Source organism: Lepus europaeus, chromosome 11 (assembly GCF_033115175.1).
Source record: "Lepus europaeus isolate LE1 chromosome 11, mLepTim1.pri, whole genome shotgun sequence".
Classification (NCBI taxonomy): domain Eukaryota; kingdom Metazoa; phylum Chordata; class Mammalia; order Lagomorpha; family Leporidae; genus Lepus; species Lepus europaeus.
In genome coordinates, this window is record NC_084837.1 from 13,757,404 (window position 1) to 13,778,649 (window position 21,246).

Sequence of the window (21,246 nt, forward strand, 5' to 3'; positions counted from 1 at the left end):
AGCCCATAGCACTTGACAGCCCCACAGGCTTCTGTATGCTCGCTGGAGACTTTGGCCACGCCTGGGCCACACCACTGCAGTGAACCGCCTGTCCTCCTTGTACTGGGGCATATCCCTGACTCTACAGGTCTACAAAGGTGGTTGGGCAGAGCAGCTGACGAAGCACCAGGCTTTTGGTATTGAAAGCCCCACCCCTTTGTTTGTGCTTGGATCGATGATGACTCCCCAATAAACATTCCTTGGAAAAGCTGAACAAAATGAGTGAGAACTCACAACCGTCGTTCTCATCGTGACTGAGGTCCAGCACATTGCCTCCGACAGGGACTTTGGCAGTGAGGGCCCACATCCAGGGTAGTGATTATCTCCACAATGCAGGGGGTGCCCATGGTGAAAGGTCCATTCATGCGACGCCAGAATGAGATTCCCTCAGTTGTCCGCTCTGGGCAGCAGAGTGTCTGGTACAGTGGTGCTGGGAGTTTACATGCTGGCTCCCGACATGGGCAGCAGTGGTGAAGGATGCAGCAGGGTGTGCAGGGTCCGATTGTGAGGATGCTCCCAGGCCAAGTATTCACCTCAAGGGTCTGCTGGGTGCAGCTGAGGCCCAGGTTGTCCATGCAGTGGTTCCCAGAACTGTGTGCTCCTCTTCCTGGCCAACAGGACTCACAAAGCCTGGTCACCTGGCTAGCACTGGGAGTCTCACCTGGTGATCTTATGTAGCTGCAGAGTGCTGGAGGGCTCTGAAGAGATCAGGCATCCCCTTGAGTGTGGCATTGACACTTGGCGGTAGTGCCTGTGTGACCTGGTGGTAGGAGTCAACCTGGCATGAATGCTGTGTTCCCTTCTCTTGGGAGAGTCTTCCACAGAGTAGAACAGCTCTTGGGCTTGGTACAAAGGAACTGACAAAGACAATGGGATGGGCTGTCTCTGAGGATACCCTGGTGAGCATGGTTGTTGTGAGTTCTCAAGGCAGGGCAGTGGGAGACCCATTGATGACCCATGGTGATTTGGTTGGTGCCTTGGTGGGATTCTAGGCAAGTATGTGCCAGGAACCCTTTGCTGATGGTGTGAGTGCCGCGTAATCTGTTGTACTCTTGACCGTGCATTAAGCAGGTTTGCAGGACAGTGCCACGAAGGCCCGGGTACTGTGCTTCTCCTATTTGAAATGGACACACCCCCTTTACCTGGACTTCAGAGGCAGGACCAGTGATGTGACACTGTTAACTCAGGAGAGTTAGGACCTCGGGCCTGGTAGTTTCCCTCAGCTTGCAACAGCAGCTGCTAGACTCCTCAAGGCCCATAACTCATGCCCCTGGCTCTTGTGCCTGTAATCCTGGAGCCTGAGCCCAGATTATCTTGGCCAGCAGAGAAACCTCGATGTCTAATGGAGTTGGAAGTTGTTTTTCCGGAAACTTGCTGTACCCTGGGGTTCTGAGACTAATTTGCTGCCTGAACGTACCTTGTCTTGGGTGATTGAATCATGGGGCCAGGGACATAAACAGTCAGTTTTCCCTGGTCCAGTCGGTACTCACTTGTGCCGCTCGTGGATAGCGCAGTCCTCTGGGTTGGCAGGTGTGAGGTTAATCTCGGTGGGTTTGTGGCCCGGTTGCATGTTCCCCTGAGCTGACTCCAGGACATTCGGAGGGCTTGCCAGGGTCGGGGCGATTAGGGAGAGGTCACTGGGGGCCAAGTCTGACCCTGGGTGCATCTGGGCAAATCCCCTGCTGGCCCCCTAGACCTGTGAGACCACAACACACAAATGAGATTGGGAGATGGGGAGATGCAGGAGCGGAAGTTCTAGGTTGGCTGTGTTTGCAGTGGGTCTCCAGCCCTTTCTGGCCACAACAGAGAACCCATGGCAGTTGTTGAGGAGGTGTCACGATCGTACTCATGACTAGGACTGTGCAGGGCACCCCACACCTGGCAGAGGTTCCAGGCATGAAAATGCATGACTGAGTCTCAGGTCCTGGGGGACAGCATGCATCACACAAGCGGTCCTTTCTTCCCTGGAAGATGCCATGGTTTTGCGGGGTGCCCATGGTCCATGTCAGTGTGGACCTGATGTCAGTGCCTATCCATGGTGTTGAAGGCTGAGACCCCGAGCAAAGCAGTGCCTGCTGGTAGATGCAAAAACTGTCCTGTTAAAGGTCACCGGTGGCAGGACCAGCACACACTTGGGACACAGATGCACATATACTGTGACTCACATCTTCCCAGAATTCAGAACTCAAGCTTAGAACCCACAAGGGCATACTCATGAGAAACTTGTGTACGAGTAGTCCTATCATGGAGACTGGCAGGAATGAAAGGAAGCTCAGGGATGAAGATAGAGGGGACGCACTGTGGTGCGTGACACCACAGCAGCCTAGCATGGCAGCTCGGTGCAGGCCAGGGATCTGGTTTAAACAAGCATGCCTGTGGTTTTGTGTGTACTCCTAGGACTGGTCGCTGATGTCGACGAGGCCACGCAGGGCAGGGAGAAGTGTGCTTCTGCTGAAGACTTGAGGCCCTAGAAGACGCTAGAATTCAAACTGCCCTTGGTGAGCGGGAATTTCCTGGATCTCTGTGGACGGTAAGCATGGCCAATGACAGCACTGGGCACAAAGCCATAGTACTTGACAACCCCCAAGACACCTGCATGCTCGTTGGAGACTTTGGTAGTGCCTGGGCCACACCTCTGCAGTGGTCGCCTTCCTCCCTGCACTGGGGTGTATCCCTGGACTCAGCGGGGTGCGAAGGTGGTATGGCGGAGCAGCCGACGAAGCCTCAGGCCTTCAGTGTTGAGGGCCCTACTCCTTGGCATGTGCTTGGATCGATGATGACTCCCCAATAAACATTCCTTGGAAAAGCTGAACAAAATGAGTGAGAACTCTCAACCGTCGTTCTCATCGTGACTGAGGTCCAGCACACTGCCTCTGGCAGGGACTATGGCAGTGAGGGCCCACGTCCAGGGTAGCGGTTCTCTCCACAACCCAGGGTGTGCCTAAGATGAGTGGTCCATTCGAGCAGTGCCAGGGGGACTATCCCTCAGTTGTCCGCTCTGGGCAGCAGAGTGTCTGGTACAGTGGTGCTGGGAGTTTGCGTGGCGGCTCCTCGTGGGCAGCAGTGGTGAAGGATGCAGCAGGGTGTGCAGGGTCTGATTGTGTGGATGCACCTGGAGCCAAGTATTCACCTCAAGGGTCTGCTGTGTGTGGCTGAGGCCCTGGTTGCCTGTGCAGTGGTTCCTGGAACGTAGTGCTCCTCTTCCTGGCCAACAGGAGACAGAGCCTGGTCACCTGGCTTCATTAGGTGTCTTACCTGGTGATCTTATGTGGCAGCAGAGTGCCGTAGGGCTCTGAAGAGATCAGGCATCCCCTTGAGCGTGGCATTGACACTTGGCGGTAGTGCCTGTGTGACCTGGTGGTAGGAGTCAACCTGGCATGAATGTTGTATCCCCTTCTCTTGAGAGAGTCTTCCACAGAGTAGAGTGGCTCTTGGGCTTTGAAATGCCAGGGACAATGGGATGGGTTGTCTCTGAGGATACCCTGGTGAGCATGGTTGCTGTTAGTTCTCAATGTGTGGCATCTGGTTCTCTGTGGAATACCAAGCATTATCCTTGCTGATGTCTGAACTAGATCCTGCAGTAGATCTTGGCACACATCTGGTGCAGTTAGGTTGGTGCCTTGGTTTGTGGATTCCAGGCAAGCAATGCCGGGGTCCCTTAGCTGAGGGTATGAGTGCCACAAAATCTGTTGTACTCTTGAACTTGAATGAAGAACGTTTGCAGGTCGCTGCTAAGAAGCCCCGGGTTCTGTGCTACTCCTATTTGAAATGGACTTCTCTCTTTACCTGGGCCTCCAGTGCAGGACCAGTGATGTGACACTGTTTAATGAGGAGAGTTAGGATCTCGGGCATAGTTGCTTCCCTCAAATTACAACAGCAGCCGCTGGACTCCTCAGGCCCTGTAACTCATGCCCCTGGCTCCTGTGCCTGTAATCCCGGAGCCTGAGCCCAGATTGTCTTGTCCAGCAGAGAAATCTCAATGTCTTGTGGGTGGGAGGATGTTTTTAGAGGCATTTGCTGTACCTTGGGGTTCTGAGACTAATCCGCTGCCTGAACGCACCTTGTCTTGGGTGATTGGGTCATGTGCCAGGTACATAATCCTGGTGGTTTTCCCTGGTCCGGTGGGTGGTCACTTGTGCTGGATGTGGGTAGCGTATTCCTCTGGGTTGGCAGGTGTGAGGTTGAATCTTCGGTGGGTTTGTGGCCCGGTTGCCTGTTCCCCTGAGCTGACTTTAGGACATTTGGAGGGCTTGCCAGGGTCGGGGCGATTAGGGAGAGGCAATTAGGGAGAGGTCACTGGGGGTCAAGTCTGACCCTGGGTGCATCTGTGTAAAGCCCCTGCTGGCCGTCAGGCCTGGGAGACCACTGACACACAAATGAGATTGGGAGATGCAGGAGTGCAAGTGTGAGGATGGCTGTGTTTGCAGTGGGTCTCTTGCTCTTTGCTGACACAACACAGAAACCCTGGGCAACTGTAGAGGAGGTCCCATGATCGTACTCATGACTGGTGACTCTCAGAGCACCACACCTGGCGGAGGTTCCCGGCAACCAAAGGTCTGACTGTGTCTCAGTTCCTAGAGGCAGTATGCCTCGCAAAGCAGTCCTTTCTTTCCCTGGAAGTTGCCATATGTTTATAGGTGCCCATGGAAATTTTCACTCTGTGCCAAATGTCAGTGCCCATCCACAGTATTGAAGGCTCAGACCCCCAGCAAAGCAGTGCCAGCAGGTAGATGTCAGAACTGTCCAGACAATGGTCACCGATGGCAGGACCAACACACACTAGGGACACGGACACATATATACCGTCACTCACATCTTACCAGAATTTAGAACTCAAGCTGATAACCCACAAAGGCCCACTCAGCAGAAACATGTGTGCCCATAGTCCCATCATGGACAGACTGGCTCGTGTGTAAGGAAGCTTCAGGGATGAAGATTGAGGGTCGCGCGGTGGCACGGGTCACCACAGGCAGCCTAACCGCGGTGGATCGGAGCAGGCCAGGGCTCTCATTTTCTCAAGTGTCCCTGTGCTTTGTGTGTAACTCTCAGGACTGGTCGCTAATGTCAACGTGGCTGTGCAGGGTGGGAAGAAGTGTGCTTCAGAAGAGGACTTGAGGTCCTACAAGACGCTGGAATTCAAACTGCCCTTGGTGAGCGGAAAGCTCCTGGATCTCTGAGGACGGTAAGCATGGCCAAGGTCAACCCTGGGGACAAAGCCCTTAGCACCTCACAGCCCCACAGAGAGCTGTATGCTCGCTGTGCATTTGGTCGCGTTTGGGCCACACCTCTACAGTGGACCACTTGTCCTCCTTGCATTGGGGCGTGTCCCTAGACTCTGGGGGGCTGGGAAGGTGGTAAGACTGAGCAGCTGACAAAGCACCAGGCCTTCTGTGTTGAAGGCCCAGCACTTTGGCATGTGCTTGGATCGATGATGACTCCCCATAAACATTCCTTGGAAAAGCTGAACAAAATGAGTGAGAACTCTCAACCGTCGTTCTCATCGTGACTGAGGTCCAGCACATTGCCTCCGGCAGGGACTATGGCAGTGAGGGCCCACGTCCAGGGTAGCGGTTCTCTCCACAACGTAGGGGGTGCCCATGGTGAAAGGGCCTTTCGAGCGGTGCCAGGGGGACGATCCCTCAGTTGTCCGCTCTGGGCAGCAGGGTGCCTGGTACAGTGGTGCTGGGAGTTTACATGCTGGCTCCCGACGTGGGCAACAGTGGTGAAGGATGCAGCAGGGTATGCGGGGTCCGATTGTGTAGATGCGTCCATGCCAAATGTTTACCTCAAGGGTCTGTTGGATGTGGCCGAGGCCCTGGTTGCCTGTGCAGTCGGTCCTGCTACCGAGTGCTCCTCTTCCTGGCCAACAGGAGTCATGAAGCCCGGTTCTCTGGCTAGCATTAGGGTTCTCTGCTTGTGTTCTGAAGTGGCCGTAGTCTGCTGCAGGGGTCTGAAGAGATCAGACATCCCCTTGAACGTGGTATTGACACTTGGCGGTAGTGCCTGCGTGACCTGGTGGTAGGAGTCAATCTGGCATGAATGTCGTACTCCCTTCTCTTGGGAGTGTCTTCCACAGAGTGGAACAGCTCTTGGGCTTGGCGTAAAGAAATGACAGGGACAGTGAGATGTATTGTCTCTGAGTACACCCTAGTGAGCATGGTTGCTGTGAGTTCTCGAGGCGGTGCAGAAGGGTATTCCTTGGATCACCCAGTGTGAACCCCGGTTATGTAACATTTTGACCATGCAGTAGAGCTTGGGCACATGTAGGCTGCAGTTTTGAAGGTTCCTTGGTGGGAGGGATAATAGGCGAGCCATCTTCCGGGATCCCTTTAGCTAGGGTGTGAGTGCAGCGTAATCTGTAGTACTCTTGATCATGGATGAAGCAGGTTTGCAATTCTGTGCCACGAAGGACATGGCACTGTGCTTCTCCTATTTGAAGTGGACGTCTCTCTCTACCTGGGCCTCTTATGCAGGAACAGTGATGTGACACTGTTTAATCAGGAGAGTTAGGATCTTGGGCATGCTGGCTTCCCTCAGGTTACAACAGCAGCTGCTGGACACTTCATGCCCTGTAACTCATGCCCCTGGCTCCTATGCCTGTAATCCCAGAGCCTGAGCCCAGATTGTCTTGTCCAGCAGAGAAACCTTGATGTCTTGTGGGTGGGAGAATATTTTTAGAGGCAAATGCTGTGCCCTGGGTTTCTGAGACTAACCCGCTGCCAGAACACACCCTGTCTTGGGTGATTGGGTCATGTGCCAGGGAAATAAAGCTGTCACTTTTCCCTGGTCCGGTCAGTGCTCACTTGTTCTGGTCATGGGTAGTACAGTGCTCTGTTGTTGGCAGGTGTGAGGTTGAATCTTCGGTGGGTTTGTGGCCCGGCTGCCTGTTACCCTGAGCTGACTTTAGGACATTCAGAGGGCTTGCCAGGGTTGGGGCGATTAGGGAGAGGCAATTAGAGAGAGGTCACTGGGGTTCAAGTCTGAGCCTTGTTGCATCTGTGCAAAGCCACTACTGGCCGCCCAGGCTTGTGTGACCACTGACACACAAATGAGATTGGGAGATTCAGGAGCGTGAATGCGAGGATGGCTGTGTTTGCATGGTGCTGTTGCCATTTCCAGTTGCAACACAGAAACCCAGGGCAGCTATTGAGTAGGTACCCTGATTGTACTCATGACTGAGGATTGCGCAAGGCACCCCACTCCTGGCAGAGGTTCTAGGTGACCAAAGGCCTGACTGTGTATCAGGTCCTATGAGATAGTATGAATTGCAAAGCGGTCCTTTCTTTCCCTGGAAGCTGCCATGAGTTTGTTGGGTACCCGTGGACCTTGTCACTCTGGCCCAGATGTCAGTGCCCATCACGGTATTGAAGGCTCAGACAACAGCAAAGCAGTGCCAGCAGGTAGATGCCAAAGCTCTTCAGGCAAAGGTCACTGATGGCAAGGACAACACACACTAGGGACATGGACACATATATACCATCACTCTCATCTTCCCATAATTCAGAACTCAAGCTGAGAACCCACAACAGCCCACTCAAGAGAAACTTGTATAACCAGAGTTCATCATGGACAGACTGACTTGTGTGAAAGGAAGGTACAGGGATAAAGATTAAGGGGATGAGCTGTGGCACGGGGACCAGGGGCATCCTACGCATTGCATCTCAGAGCAGGCCATGGCTCTGTTTTTCACAAGCGTGCCTGTTGTTTTCTGTGTACTTCTCAGGACCAGTTGCTGATGTCTACGAGGCCATGCAGGGCAGCAAGAAGTGTGCATCTGCTGAGGACTTGAGGCCCTAGAGGATGCTAGAATTCAAACTGCCTTGGTGAGCGGGAAGTTCCTGGATCTCTGAGGACGGTAAGCATGGCCAAAGCCAGCACTGGGAACAAAGCCCATAGCACTTCACAGCACTACAGGCTTCTGTATGCTCGCTGGAGACTTTGGCCGTGCTTGGGCCACACCACTGCAGTGGACCGCCTGTCCTCCCTACACTGGGGGGTATTCCTGGACTCTGCAGGGTGAGAATGTTTGTGGGCAGTGCAGCTGATGAAGCAACAGGCCTTTGGTCTTGAGGGCACCTCACCTTGGCATGTGCTTGGATCGATGATGACTCCCCAATAAACATTCCTTGGAAAAGCTGAACAAAATGAGTGAGAACTCACAACCGTCGTTCTCATCGTGACTGAGGTCCAGCACATTGCCTCCGACAGGGACTTTGGCAGTGAGGGCCCACATCCAGGGTAGTGATTATCTCCACAATGCAGGGGGTGCCCATGGTGAAAGGTCCATTCATGCGACGCCAGAATGAGATTCCCTCAGTTGTCCGCTCTGGGCAGTAGAGTGCCTGGTGCAGTGGTGCTGGGAGTTTGCGTGGCGGCTCCCCATGTGGGCAGCAGTGGTGAAGGATGCAGCAGGGTGTGCAGGGTCCGATTGTGAGGATGCTCCCAGGCCAAGTATTCACCTCAAGGGTCTGCTGGGTGCAGCTGAGGCCCAGGTTGTCCGTGCATGGGTCTTGTAATCGGGTGCTCCTCTTCCTGGCCAACAGGACTCACAAAGCCTGGTCACCTGGCTAGCACTGGGAGTCTCACCTGGTGATCTTATGTAGCTGCAGAGTGCTGGAGGGCTCTGAAGAGATCAGGCATCCCCTTGAGTGTGGCATTGACACTTGGCGGTAGTGCCTGTGTGACCTGGTGGTAGGAGTCAACCTGGCATGAATGCTGTGTTCCCTTCTCTTGGGAGAGTCTTCCACAGAGTAGAACAGCTCTTGGGCTTGGTACAAAGGAACTGACAAATACAATGGGATGGGCTGTCTCTGAGGATACCCTGGTGAGCATGGTTGTTGTGAGTTCTCAAGGCAGGGCATTGGGTGGTCCATGGAAGACCCATGGTGATTTGGTTGGTGCCTTGGTGGGATTCTAGGCAAGTATGTGCCAGGAACCCTTTGCTGATGGTGTGAGTGCCGCGTAATCTGTTGTACTCTTGACCGTGCATTAAGCAGGTTTGCAGGACAGTGCCACGAAGGCCCGGGTACTGTGCTTCTCCTATTTGAAATGGACACACCCCCTTTACCTGGACTTCAGAGGCAGGACCGGTGATGTGACACTGTTAACTCAGGAGAGTTAGGACCTCGGGCCTGGTAGTTTCCCTCAGCTTGCAACAGCAGCTGCTAGACTCCTCAAGGCCCATAACTCATGCCCCTGGCTCCTGTGCCTGTAATCCTGGAGCCTGAGCCCAGATTGTCTTGTCCAGCAGAGAAACCTTGATGTCTAATGGAGTTGGAAGTTGTTTTTCTGGAAACTTGCTGTACCCTGGGGTTCTGAGACTAATTTGCTGCCTGAATGTACCTTGTCTTGGGTGATTGAATCATGGGGCCAGGGACATAAACAGTCAGTTTTCCCTGGTCCAGTCGGTACTCACTTGTGCCGCTCGTGGATAGCGCAGTCCTCTGGGTTGGCAGGTGTGAGGTTAATCTCGGTGGGTTTGTGGCCCGGTTGCATGTTCCCCTGAGCTGACTCCAGGACATTCGGAGGGCTTGCCAGGGTCGGGGCGATTAGGGAGAGGTCACTGGGGGCCAAGTCTGACCCTGGGTGCATCTGGGCAAATCCCCTGCTGGCCCCCTAGACCTGTGAGACCACAACACACAAATGAGATTGGGAGATGGGGAGATGCAGGAGCGGAAGTTCTAGGTTGGCTGTGTTTGCAGTGGGTCTCCAGCCCTTTCTGGCCACAACAGAGAACCCATGGCAGTTGTTGAGGAGGTGTCATGATCGTACTCATGACTAGGACTGTGCAGGGCACCCCACACCTGGCAGAGGTTCCAGGCGTGAAAATGCATGGCTGAGTCTCAGGTCCTGGGGGACAGCATGCATCACACAAGCGGTCCTTTCTTCCCTGGAAGATGCCATGGTTTTGCGGGGTGCCCATGGTCCATGTCAGTGTGGACCTGATGTCAGTGCCTATCCATGGTGTTGAAGGCTGAGACCCCGAGCAAAGCAGTGCCTGCTGGTAGATGCAAAAACTGTCCTGTTAAAGGTCACCAGTGGCAGGACCAGCACACACTTGGGACACAGATGCACATATACTGTGACTCACATCTTCCCAGAATTCAGAACTCAAGCTTAGAAACCCACAAGGGCATACTCATGAGAAACTTGTGTACAAGTAGTCCTATCATGGAGACTGGCAGGAATGAAAGGAAGCTCAGGGATGAAGATAGAGGGGACGCACTGTGGTGCGTGACACCACAGCAGCCTAGCATGGCAGCTCAGTGCAGGCCAGTGATCTGGTTTCCACAAGCATGCCTGTGGTTTTGTGTGTACTCTTAGGACTGGTCGCTGATTTTGACGTGGCCATTCAGGGTGGGAAGAAGTGCGCTTCTGCTGAGGACATGAGGCCCTAGAGGACGCTAGAATTCAAACTGCCCTTGGTGAGTGGGAAGTTCCTGGATCTCTGTGGACGGTAAGCATGGCCAAGGTCAACACTGGGAACAAAGCCATAGCACTTGACAACCCCCAAGACACCTGCATGCTCGTTGGAGACTTTGGTAGTGCCTGGGCCACACCTCTGCAGTGGTCGCCTTCCTCCCTGCACTGGGGTGTATCCCTGGACTCAGCAGGGTGCGAAGGTGGTATGGCGGAGCAGCTGACGAATACAAGGCCTTCAGTGTTGAAAGTCCTGCACCTTGGCATGTGCTTGGATCGATGATGACTCCCCAATAAACATTCCTTGGAAAAGCTGAACAAAATGAGTGAAAACTCTCAACCGTCGTTCTCATCGTGACTGAGGTCCTGCACATTGCCTCTGGCAGGGACTATGGCAGTGAGGGCCCACGTCCAGGGTAGCGGTTCTCTCCACAACGTAGGGGGTGCCCATGGTGAAAGGTCCATTCGAGCGGTGCCAGGGGGATGATCCCTCAGTTTTCTGCTCTGGGCAGAGAGTTCCTGGTACAGTGGTGCTGGGAGTTTGCGGGCAGATCCCCACGTGGGCAGCAGTGGTGAAGGAAGCAACAGGGTGTGCAGGGTCTGATTGTGTGCATGCATGCATAGTCAAGTATTCACCTCAAGGGTCTGCTGATATGGCCAAGGCGATGGTTGCTTGTGCAGTGGTTCATGGAACCGAGTGCTCCCCTGTCTGGCCAACAGGAGACACGGAGCCTGGTCACCTGGCTACCATTAGGTGTCTCACCTGGTGATCTTATGTGGCAGCAGAGTGCCATAGGGCTCTGAAGAGGTCAGGCATCCCCTTGAGCGTGGCATTGACACTTGGCGGTAGTGCCTGTGTGACCTGGTGGTAGGAGTCAACCTGGCATGAATGTTGTATCCCCTTCTCTTGAGAGAGTCTTCCACAGAGTAGAGTGGCTCTTGGGCTTTGAAATGCCAGGGACAATGGGATGGGTTGTCTCTGAGGATACCCTGGTGAGCATGGTTGCTGTTAGTTCTCAATGTGTGGCATCTGGTTCTCTGTGGAATACCAAGCATTATCCTTGGTGATGTCTGAGCTAGATCCTGCAGTAGATCTTGGCACACATTAGTTAGGTTGGTGCCTTGGTTTGTGGATTCCAGGCAAGCAATGCCGGGGTCCCTTAGCTGAGGGTATGAGTGCCACAAAATCTGTTGTACTCTTGAACTTGAATGAAGAACATTTGCAGGTCGCTGCTAAGAAGCCCCGGGTTCTGTGCTACTCCTATTTGAAATGGATTTCTCTCTTTACCTGGGCCTCCAGTGCAGGACCAGTGATGTGACACTGTTTAATGAGGAGAGTTAGGATCTCGGGCATAGTTGCTTCCCTCAAATTACAACAGCAGCCGCTGGACTCCTCAGGCCCTGTAACTCATGCCCCTGGCTCCTGTGCCTGTAATCCCGGAGCCTGAGCCCAGATTGTCTTGTCCAGCAGAGAAATCTCGATGTCTAGTGGGTGGGAGGATGTTTTTAGAGGCATTTGCTGTACCTTGGGGTTCTGAGACTAATCCGCTGCCTGAACGCACCTTGTCTTGGGTGATTGGGTCATGTGCCAGGTACATAATCCTGGTGGTTTTCCCTGGTCCGGTGGGTGGTCACTTGTGCTGGATGTGGGTAGCGTATTCCTCTGGGTTGGCAGGTGTGAGGTTGAATCTTCGGTGGGTTTGTGGCCCGGTTGCCTGTTCCCCTGAGCTGACTTTAGGACATTTGGAGGGCTTGCCAGGGTCGGGGCGATTAGGGAGAGGCAATTAGGGAGAGGTCACTGGGGGTCAAGTCTGACCCTGGGTGCATCTGTGTAAAGCCCCTGCTGGCCGTCAGGCCTGGGAGACCACTGACACACAAATGAGATTGGGAGATGCAGGAGTGCAAGTGTGAGGATGGCTGTGTTTGCAGTGGGTCTCTTGCTCTTTGCTGACACAACACAGAAACCCTGGGCAACTGTAGAGGAGGTCCCATGATCGTACTCATGACTGGTGACTCTCAGAGCACCACACCTGGCGGAGGTTCCCGGCAACCAAAGGCCTGACTGTGTCTCAGTTCCTAGAGGCAGTATGCCTCGCAAAGCAGTCCTTTCTTTCCCTGGAAGTTGCCATATGTTTATAGGTGCCCATGGAAATTTTCACTCTGTGCCAAATGTCAGTGCCCATCCACGGTATTGAAGGCTCAGACCCCCAGCAAAGCAGTGCCAGCAGGTAGATGTCAGAACTGTCCAGACAATGGTCACCGATGGCAGGACCAACACACACTAGGGACACGGACACATATATACCGTCACTCACATCTTACCAGAATTTAGAACTCAAGCTGATAACCCACAAAGGCCCACTCAGCAGAAACATGTGTGCCCATAGTCCCATCATGGACAGACTGGCTCGTGTGTAAGGAAGCTTCAGGGATGAAGATTGAGGGTCGCGCGGTGGCACGGGTCACCACAGGCAGCCTAACCGCGGTGGATCGGAGCAGGCCAGGGCTCTCATTTTCTCAAGTGTCCCTGTGCTTTGTGTGTAACTCTCAGGACTGGTCGCTAATGTCAACGTGGCTGTGCAGGGTGGGAAGAAGTGTGCTTCAGAAGAGGACTTGAGGTCCTACAAGACGCTGGAATTCAAACTGCCCTTGGTGAGCGGGAAGCTCCTGGATCTCTGAGGACGGTAAGCATGGCCAAGGTCAACCCTGGGGACAAAGCCCTTAGCACCTCACAGCCCCACAGAGAGCTGTATGCTCGCTGTGCATTTGGCCGCATTTGGGCCACACCTCTGCAGTGGACCACTTGTCCTCCTTGCATTGGGGCGTGTCCCTAGACTCTGGGGGGCTGGGAAGGTGGTAAGACTGAGCAGCTGACAAAGCACCAGGCCTTCTGTGTTGAAGGCCCAGCACTTTGGCATGTGCTTGGATCGATGATGACTCCCCATAAACATTCCTTGGAAAAGCTGAACAAAATGAGTGAGAACTCTCAACCGTCGTTCTCATCGTGACTGAGGTCCAGCACATTGCCTCCGGCAGGGACTATGGCAGTGAGGGCCCATGTCCAGGGTAGCGGTTCTCTCCACAACGTAGGGGGTGCCCATGGTGAAAGGGCCTTTCGAGCGGTGCCAGGGGGACGATCCCTCAGTTGTCCGCTCTGGGCAGCAGGGTGCCTGGTACAGTGGTGCTGGGAGTTTACATGCTGGCTCCCGACGTGGGCAACAGTGGTGAAGGATGCAGCAGGGTATGCGGGGTCCGATTGTGTGGATGCGTCCATGCCAAATGTTTACCTCAAGGGTCTGTTGGATGTGGCCGAGGCCCTGGTTGCCTGTGCAGTCGGTCCTGCTACCGAGTGCTCCTCTTCCTGGCCAACAGGAGTCATGAAGCCCGGTTCTCTGGCTAGCATTAGGGCTCTCTGCTTGTGTTCTGAAGTGGCCGTAGTCTGCTGCAGGGGTCTGAAGAGATCAGACATCCCCTTGAACGTGGTATTGACACTTGGCGGTAGTGCCTGCGTGACCTGGTGGTAGGAGTCAATCTGGCATGAATGTTATACTCCCTTCTCTTGGGAGTGTCTTCCACAGAGTGGAACAGCTCTTGGGCTTGGCGTAAAGAAATGACAGGGACAGTGAGATGTATTGTCTCTGAGTACACCCTAGTGAGCATGGTTGCTGTGAGTTCTCGAGGCGGTGCAGAAGGGTATTCCTTGGATCACCCAGTGTGAACCCCGGTTATGTCATATTTTGACCATGCAGTAGAGCTTGGGCACATGTAGGCTGCAGTTTTGAAGGTTCCTTGGTGGGAAGGATAATAGGTGAGCGATCTTCTGGGATCCCTTTAGCTAGGGTGTGAGTGCAGCGTAATCTGTAGTACTCTTGATCATGGATGATGCAGGTTTGTTGGACTGTGACATGAAGGCTCATATACTGTGCTTCTCCTATTTGAAATGGACAAACCCCCTTTACATGGACTTCATAGGCAGGACCAGTGATGTGACACTGTTTAATCAGGAGAGTTAGGATCTTGGGCATGCTGGCTTCCCTCAGGTTACAACAGCAGCTGCTGGACACTTCATGCCCTGTAACTCATGCCCCTGGCTCCTGTGCCTGTAATCCTGGATCCTGAGCCCAGTTTGTCTTGTCTAGCAGAGAATCCTTGATGTCTAATGGTGTTGGAAGTTGTTTATCTGGAAACTTGCTGTACCCTGGGGTTCTGAGACTAATCTGCCTCCTGAACGCATCTTGTCTTTGGCAGTTGGGTTATGGAGCCAGGGACATAAAGCTGTCGGTTTTCCCTGGTCCAGTGGTGCTCACTTGTCTGGTTGAGGGTAGAGCTGTACTCCTGGTTTGCAGGTGTGAGGTTGAATCTTTGGTGGGTTTGTGGCCCAGTTGCATGTTCCACTGTGTTGATTTCAGGACATTCGGAAGTCTTTCCAGGGTTAGGGTAATTAGGGAGAGGTTACTGGGGGTCCATTCTCACCCTGGGTGCATCTGTTCAAAGCCCCTGTTGGCCACCTAGACCTCTGAGACCACTGACACACAAATGAGATTGGGAGATGCAGGAGCGGAAGTTCTAGGTTGGCTGTGTTTGCAGTGAGTGTCTTACTCTTTCCGGCCACACAAAGAACACCTGGGCTGCTGTTGAGGAGGTTCCCTGAGCCTACTCACAACTTGGGACTGTGCAGGGCACCCCACACCTGGCAGAGGTTCCAGGCGTGAAAATGTATGACTGAGTCTCAGGTCCTGGGGGACAGCATGCATCACACAAGTGTTCCTTTCTTTCTCTGGAAGTCTGCGGGTTTTTCGGGGTGCCCATGACCTTATCACTCTGGGCTAGATGTCAGTGCCCATCAGCAGTATTAAAGGCTCAGACCCCCAGCCAAGTAGTGCCTGCCAGTATATGCAAAAACTGTCCTGGCAAATGTCACTGGTTGCAGGACCAACACACACTTGGGACACAGATGCACATATAGCGTCACACACATCTTCCCAGAATTTAGAACTCCAGCTGAGAACCCACTAAACCTATTCAGGAGAAACTTGTGAAGGCATTGTCACATCATGGACAGAGAGGCACGATGAAAGGAGGCCTCAGGGATGAATATTGATGGGATGCGCTGTGGTGTGTGACACCACAGCAGCCTAGCATGGCAGCTCAGCACAGGCCAGGGATCTGGTTTCCACAAGCATGCCTGTGGTTTTGTGTGTACTCTTAGGACTGGTCGCTGATGTCGACGTGGCCGTGCAGGGTGGAAAGAAGTGTGCTTCTGCTGAGGACTTGAGGCCCTACAAGACGCTAGAATTCAAACTGCCCTTGGTGAGTGTGAAGTTCCTGGATCTCTGAGGATGGTAAGCAGGGCCAAGGTCAACCCTGGGGACAAAGCCCATAGCACTTCACAGCCCCACAGACACCTGCATGCTCACTGGAGCCTTTGGCCATGCCTGGGCCACACCACTGTAGTGGACCGCCTGTCCTCCTTGCACTGGGGAGTATCCCTGGACTCTGGGGGGCTGCAGAGGTGGTTGGGCAGAGCAGCTGATGAAGGACCAGGCCTTTGATATTGAGGGCACCTCACCTTGGCATGTGCTTGGATCGATGATGACTCCCCAATAAACATTCCTTGGAAAAGCTGAACAAAATGAGTGAGAACTCACAACCGTCGTTCTCATCGTGACTGAGGTCCAGCACATCGCCTCCGGCAGGGACTATGGCAGTGAGGGCCCACGTCCAGGGTAGCGGTTCTCTCACAACTCAGGGTGTGCCTAAGGTGAAAGGTCCATTCCTGCAGCACCAGGAAGGGAATCCCTCAGTTGTCTGCTCTGGGCAGCAGGGTGCCTGGTGCAGTGGTGCTGTAAGTTTGCATGGCGACTCTCCACATGGGTAGCCGTGGTGAAGGATGTAGCAGTGTGTATAAGGTCTGATTCTGTGGGTGCACCCAGGCCAATTATTTCCCCCAAGGGTCTGCTGGGTGTGGCAAAGACCCTGGTCCCAGTGGGGTAGGTCTCAGAATCGAGTCTTTTCACCTTTGCCAATTGGACACACAAAGCCCAGTCCCCTGTCTAGCTTTAGGTCTATCAGCTGGTGGTCTGATGTGGCAGCAGAGTTCTGCAGGGGTCTGAAGAGATCAGACATCCCCTTGAACGTGGTATTGACACTTGGCGGTAGTGCCTGCGTGACCTGGTGGTAGGAGTCATCCTGGCATGAATGTTGTAATCCCTTCTCTTGGGAGTGTCTTCCACAGAGTGGAACAGCTCTTGGGCTTGGCGCAAATGAAATGACAGGGACATGGGATAGGTTTTCTCAAGGATACCCTGGTGATCATGGTTGCTGTGGGTTCTTGAGGTGCAGCAGCGGGTGCTCCATGAATCACCCAGGGTGATCTCCGGTAATGTCATATTTTGACCATGCAGTAGAGCTTGGGCACACGTAGGCTGCAGTTTTGAAGGTTCCTTGGTGGGAGGGATAATAGGCGAGCGATCTTCCGGGATCCCTTTAGCTGAGGGCGTGAGTGCAATGTAATCTGTAGTACTCTTGATCATGGATGAAGCAGGTTTGCAGGTCTGTGCCATGAAGAACATGGTACTGTGCTTCTATTTGAAATGGACTTCTCTATTTACCTGGGCTTCCAATGCAGGACCAGTGATGTGATACTTTTAACTCAGGAGAGTTAGGACCTCAGGCATGGTGGCTTCCTCCAGCTTGCAGCAGCAGCTGCTGGACTCATCAGGCCCTGTAACTCATGCCCCTGGCTCCTGTGCCTGTAATCCTGGAGCCTGAGCCCAGATTGTCTTGGCCAGCAGAGAAACCTCGATGTCTACTGGGGATGGAGGTTGTTTTTCCGGAAACTTGCTGTACCCTGGGGTTCTGAGACTAATCTGCTGCCTGAATGCACCTTGTCTTTGTCAGTTGGGTTATGGAGCCAGGGACATAAAGCTGTCGGTTTTCCCTGGTCCAGTCAGTGCTCACTTGTGCCGCTCGTGGATAGCGCAGTCCTCTGGTTTGGCAGGTGTGAGGTTGAATCTTCGGTGGGCTTGAGGGCTGGTTGTATGTTCCCCTGTGCTGACTTCAGGACATTTGGAGGGCTTGCCTGGGTCAGGGCAATTATGGAGAGGCAATTAGGGAGAGGTCACTGGGGGTCAAGTCTGACCCTGGGTGCATCTGGGCAAGGACCCTACTGGCCATCCAGACTTGCGTAACCACTGACACACAAATGAGATTGGGAGATGCAGGAGCACAAGTGCGAGGTTGGCTTGTTTGCAGTGGGTCTCTTGCCCTTTCCGGTTGCAACACAGAAACTCTGGGCAGCTGTTGAGGAGGTGTTGTGATTGTCTCATGACTGGGGACTCTTAGAGCACCTCAGACTGGCAGAGGATCCTGAACCAAAGGCCTTAGTGAGTCTCACGTCCTGGGGGCAGCATGCATCACGCAAGTGGTTCTTTCGTTCCCTGGAAGTTAACACATGTTTCCGGAGTGCCTGTGGACCTTGTCACCCTGGCCCAGATTTCAGTTTCCATCCATGGTGTTAAAGGCTCAGACACCCAGCAAAGCAGTACCAGTACGTAGATGCCTAAACTGTCCTGGCAAAGGTCACCGCTGGCAGGGCCGACACATCCTTGGATACTGATGCATATATACTGTCATGCACATCTTCCCAGAATTCAGAAATAAGCTTAGAACCCACAAGGCCCACTTAGGTGAAAGTTGTATAACCATAGTCCCATCATGGGCAGACCTATTGAGTGAAAGGAAGATTCAGGGATGAAGATTGAGGGGACGCACTGTGGTTCAGGACACCACATTAGCCTAGCATGGCGGCTCAGAGCAGGCCAGGGCTCTGGGTTTCTCAAGCATGCCTGTGGTTTGTGTGTACCTCTCAGGACCGGTCGCTGATGTCGACGTGGCCGTGCAGGGTGGGAAGAAGTGTGCTTCTGCTGAGGACTTGAGGCCCTACAAGACGCTAGAATTCAAACTGCCCTTGGTGAGCGGGAAGTTCCTGGATCTCTGAGGACGGTAAGCAGGGCCAAGGTCAACACTGGGGACAAAGCCCATAGCACTTGACAGCCCCACAGACACCTGCATGCTCATTGGAACCTTTGGCCACGCCTGGGCCACACCACTGTAGTGGACCGCCTGTCCTCCTTGCTCTGGGGCATGTCCCTGGACTCTGTGGGACTGCAAAGGTGGTTGGGCAGAGCAGCTGACGAAGCACCAGGCCTTCGGTGTTGAGGGCCCCACCCCTTGGCTTGTGCTTGGATCGATGATGACTTCCCCATAAACATTCCTTGGAAAAGCTGAACAAAATGAGTGAGAACTCTCAACCGTCGTTCTCATCATGACTGAGGTCCAGCACATTGCCTCTGGCAGGGACTGTAGCAGTGAGGGCCCACATGCAGGTAGCGGTTCTCTCCACAAGCCAGGGTGTGCCTAAGGTGAAAGGTCCATCTGAGTGGAGCTAACAAGTTGATTCCTCAGTTGTCTGCTCTGGGCAGCAGAGTGTCTGGTGCGGTGGTGCTGGGAGTTAGTGTGCTGGTACCCACGTGGGCACCATTGGTGAAGGATGCAGCAGGGTGTGCAGGGTCTGATTGTGTGCATGTAGGCGGAGCCAAGTATTCACCTCGAGGGTCTGCTGGGTGTGGCCCAGGCCCTGGTTGCCTGTTCAGTGGGTCCTGGAACCAAGTCCTCCTCTTCTTGGCCAACAGGTGACGCGAAGTCTGGTCATCTGGCTAGCATTAGGTGTCTCAGCTGGTGGTCTGATATGGCAGCAGAGTTCTGCAGGGTTCTGAAGAGATCAGGCATCCCCTTGAGTGTGGCATTGACACTTGGCAGTAGTGCCTGTGTGACCTGTTGTTAGGAATCAACCTGGCATGAATTTGTTCTGTCTTCTCTTGGGCGTGTCCTGCAGAGTAGAACAGCTCTTGGGCTTGGTGCAAAGGAACTGACAGGGACAATGGGATGGGTTGTCTGTGAGGACTCCCTGGTGAGCATGGTTGTGAGTTCTCTGGGCGGGGCAGAAGTGTATTCCTTGGATCACCCAGGGTGAACCCCAGTAATATCATATATTGATCATGCAGTAGAGCTTGAGCACATGTAGGCTGCAGTTTTGAAGGTTACTTGGTGGGAGGGATAACAGGCAAGCAATCTTCTGGAATCCCTTTGCTGAGGGTGTATGCAGCTTAATCTATTGTACTCATGACTGTGGGTGAAGCAGGTTTGCAGGTCTGTGCCACTAAGGACACGGTTTTGTGCTTCTCCTTTTTGAAATGGACAAACCCCCTCCAGCTGGGCTTCCAATGCAGGACCACTGATGTGATGCTGAAAACTCCGGAGAATTAGGTTCTCACACATGGTGGCTTCCCTCAGCTTGCAATAGCAGTGCTAGACACTTCAGGGCCTATAACTCGTGCCCCTGGCTCCTGTGCCTGTAATCCCAGAGCCTGAGCCCAGATTGTCTTGGCCAGCAGAGAAACCTCAATGTCTAATGGGGTTGGAAGTTGTTTTTCCAGGGTACTTGCTGTACCCTGGGGTTCTGAGACTAATCTGCTGCCTGAACACACCTTGTCTTGGGCGATTGGATCGTGGGACCAAGTACATAAACCTGTTGGTTTTCCCTGGTCCGGTGGTGCTCACTTGTGCCGCTTGTTGGTAGTGTAGTGGTCTCGGTTGGCAGGTGTGAGATTGAATCTTCAGTGGGTTTGAGGGCCGGTAGCATGTTCCCCTGAGCTGACTTCAGGACATTCAGAGGGCCTGCTAGTGTTGAGGCAATTAGGGAGAGTGATTTAGGCAGAGGTCCCTCGGGGTCATTTCTGACACTGGGTGCATCAGGGAAAGCCCCTGTTGCCTTCCTAGACCTGCAAGACACTGTCACACCATTGAGATTGGGAGATGCAGAAGCTCAAGTGCTAGGTTGGCTGTGTTTGCAGTGGGTCTCTTGCCCTTTCCTGCCACAAATCAGAAACCCTGAGTGGCTGTTGAGGAGGTCCTGTTATCGTACTCACTACTGGGGACTCTCAGAGCACCTCACACCTGGCAGAGGTTCCAGGCGAACAAAGGCCTGACTGAGTCTCAGGTCCTAGGGGGAAGGTATCACACAAAGGGTCCTTTCTTTCCCTGGAAGTTGCCACGGGTTTGTGGGGTTCCCATGTATCTTGTCACTCTGAGCCAGATGTCGGTGCCCATCCGCGGGTAAGAAGGCTCAGTTTGCCAGCAAAGCAGTACCGGCAGATAGATGCCAAAACTGTCCTGGCAAAGGTCACCGGTGGCAGGGCCAACACACCTCTGGGACACAGATCCACATATATCATCACTTGCATCTTCCCAGAATTCAGAACTCAAGCTGAGAACCCACAACAGTCCACTCAAGAGAAACTTGTATAACCAGAGTTCATCATGGACAGACTGGCTCATGTGTAAGGAAGCTTCAGGGATGAAGATTGAGGGGATGTGCTGTGGCGCGGCTTCAGGGGCATCCTAAGCATTGCAGCTCAGAGCAGGCCAGGTCTCTGGTTTCCTCAAGCGTGCCTGTGGTTTTCTGTGTACTTCTCAGGACCGGTCGCTGATGTCAGTGTGGCCGTGCAGGGTGGGAAGAAGTGTGCTTCTGCTGAGGACTTGAGGCCCTACAAGACGCTAGAATTCAAACTGCCCTTGGTGAGCGGGAAGTTCCTGGATCTCTGAGGACGGTAAGCAGGGCCAAGGTCAACACTGGGGACAAAGCCCATAGCACTTGACAGCCCCACAGACACCTGCATGCTCATTGGAACCTTTGGCCACGCCTGGGCCACACCTCTGCATTGGACT

General features: G+C 53.6%; 1 long non-coding RNA gene and 8 other non-coding genes across 29 annotated transcripts in view; all 9 read left to right on the forward strand.

Moving 5' to 3' along the window:
- The window catches only part of LOC133769792 (uncharacterized), a 94,139-nt gene that overhangs the window by 22,252 nt on the left and 50,641 nt on the right, over window positions 1–21,246 (forward strand). For 14 of the 21 annotated variants that reach the window (XR_009867247.1, XR_009867251.1, XR_009867257.1 and 11 more), the window contains 7 exons: window positions 2,437–2,569; window positions 5,089–5,221; window positions 7,763–7,894; window positions 13,010–13,142; window positions 15,668–15,768; window positions 18,330–18,462; window positions 20,996–21,128. This is a non-coding gene — a long non-coding RNA (uncharacterized LOC133769792). Of the gene's footprint in view, window positions 1–2,436; window positions 2,570–5,088; window positions 5,222–7,762; window positions 7,895–10,362; window positions 10,496–13,009; window positions 13,143–15,667; window positions 15,769–18,329; window positions 18,463–20,783; window positions 20,859–20,995; window positions 21,129–21,246 lie in introns of those variants that run through there. The other 7 variants (XR_009867248.1, XR_009867245.1, XR_009867255.1 and 4 more) reach the window with 7 other exon arrangements.
- Window positions 209–302, forward strand: LOC133770788 (small nucleolar RNA SNORD116). Its single transcript, XR_009867476.1, has one exon. It is a non-coding gene; the product is annotated as a small nucleolar RNA SNORD116 (small nucleolar RNA).
- LOC133770786 (small nucleolar RNA SNORD116) lies at window positions 2,807–2,900 on the forward strand. Its single transcript, XR_009867475.1, has one exon. It is a non-coding gene; the product is annotated as a small nucleolar RNA SNORD116 (small nucleolar RNA).
- On the forward strand, window positions 5,462–5,554 carry LOC133770795 (small nucleolar RNA SNORD116). Its single transcript, XR_009867483.1, has one exon. It is a non-coding gene; the product is annotated as a small nucleolar RNA SNORD116 (small nucleolar RNA).
- Window positions 8,135–8,228, forward strand: LOC133770790 (small nucleolar RNA SNORD116). Its single transcript, XR_009867478.1, has one exon. It is a non-coding gene; the product is annotated as a small nucleolar RNA SNORD116 (small nucleolar RNA).
- LOC133770784 (small nucleolar RNA SNORD116) lies at window positions 10,732–10,825 on the forward strand. The gene has a single exon (XR_009867473.1). It is a non-coding gene; the product is annotated as a small nucleolar RNA SNORD116 (small nucleolar RNA).
- Window positions 13,383–13,475, forward strand: LOC133770796 (small nucleolar RNA SNORD116). Its single transcript, XR_009867484.1, has one exon. It is a non-coding gene; the product is annotated as a small nucleolar RNA SNORD116 (small nucleolar RNA).
- LOC133770791 (small nucleolar RNA SNORD116) lies at window positions 16,042–16,135 on the forward strand. The gene has a single exon (XR_009867479.1). It is a non-coding gene; the product is annotated as a small nucleolar RNA SNORD116 (small nucleolar RNA).
- Window positions 18,704–18,797, forward strand: LOC133770794 (small nucleolar RNA SNORD116). Its single transcript, XR_009867482.1, has one exon. It is a non-coding gene; the product is annotated as a small nucleolar RNA SNORD116 (small nucleolar RNA).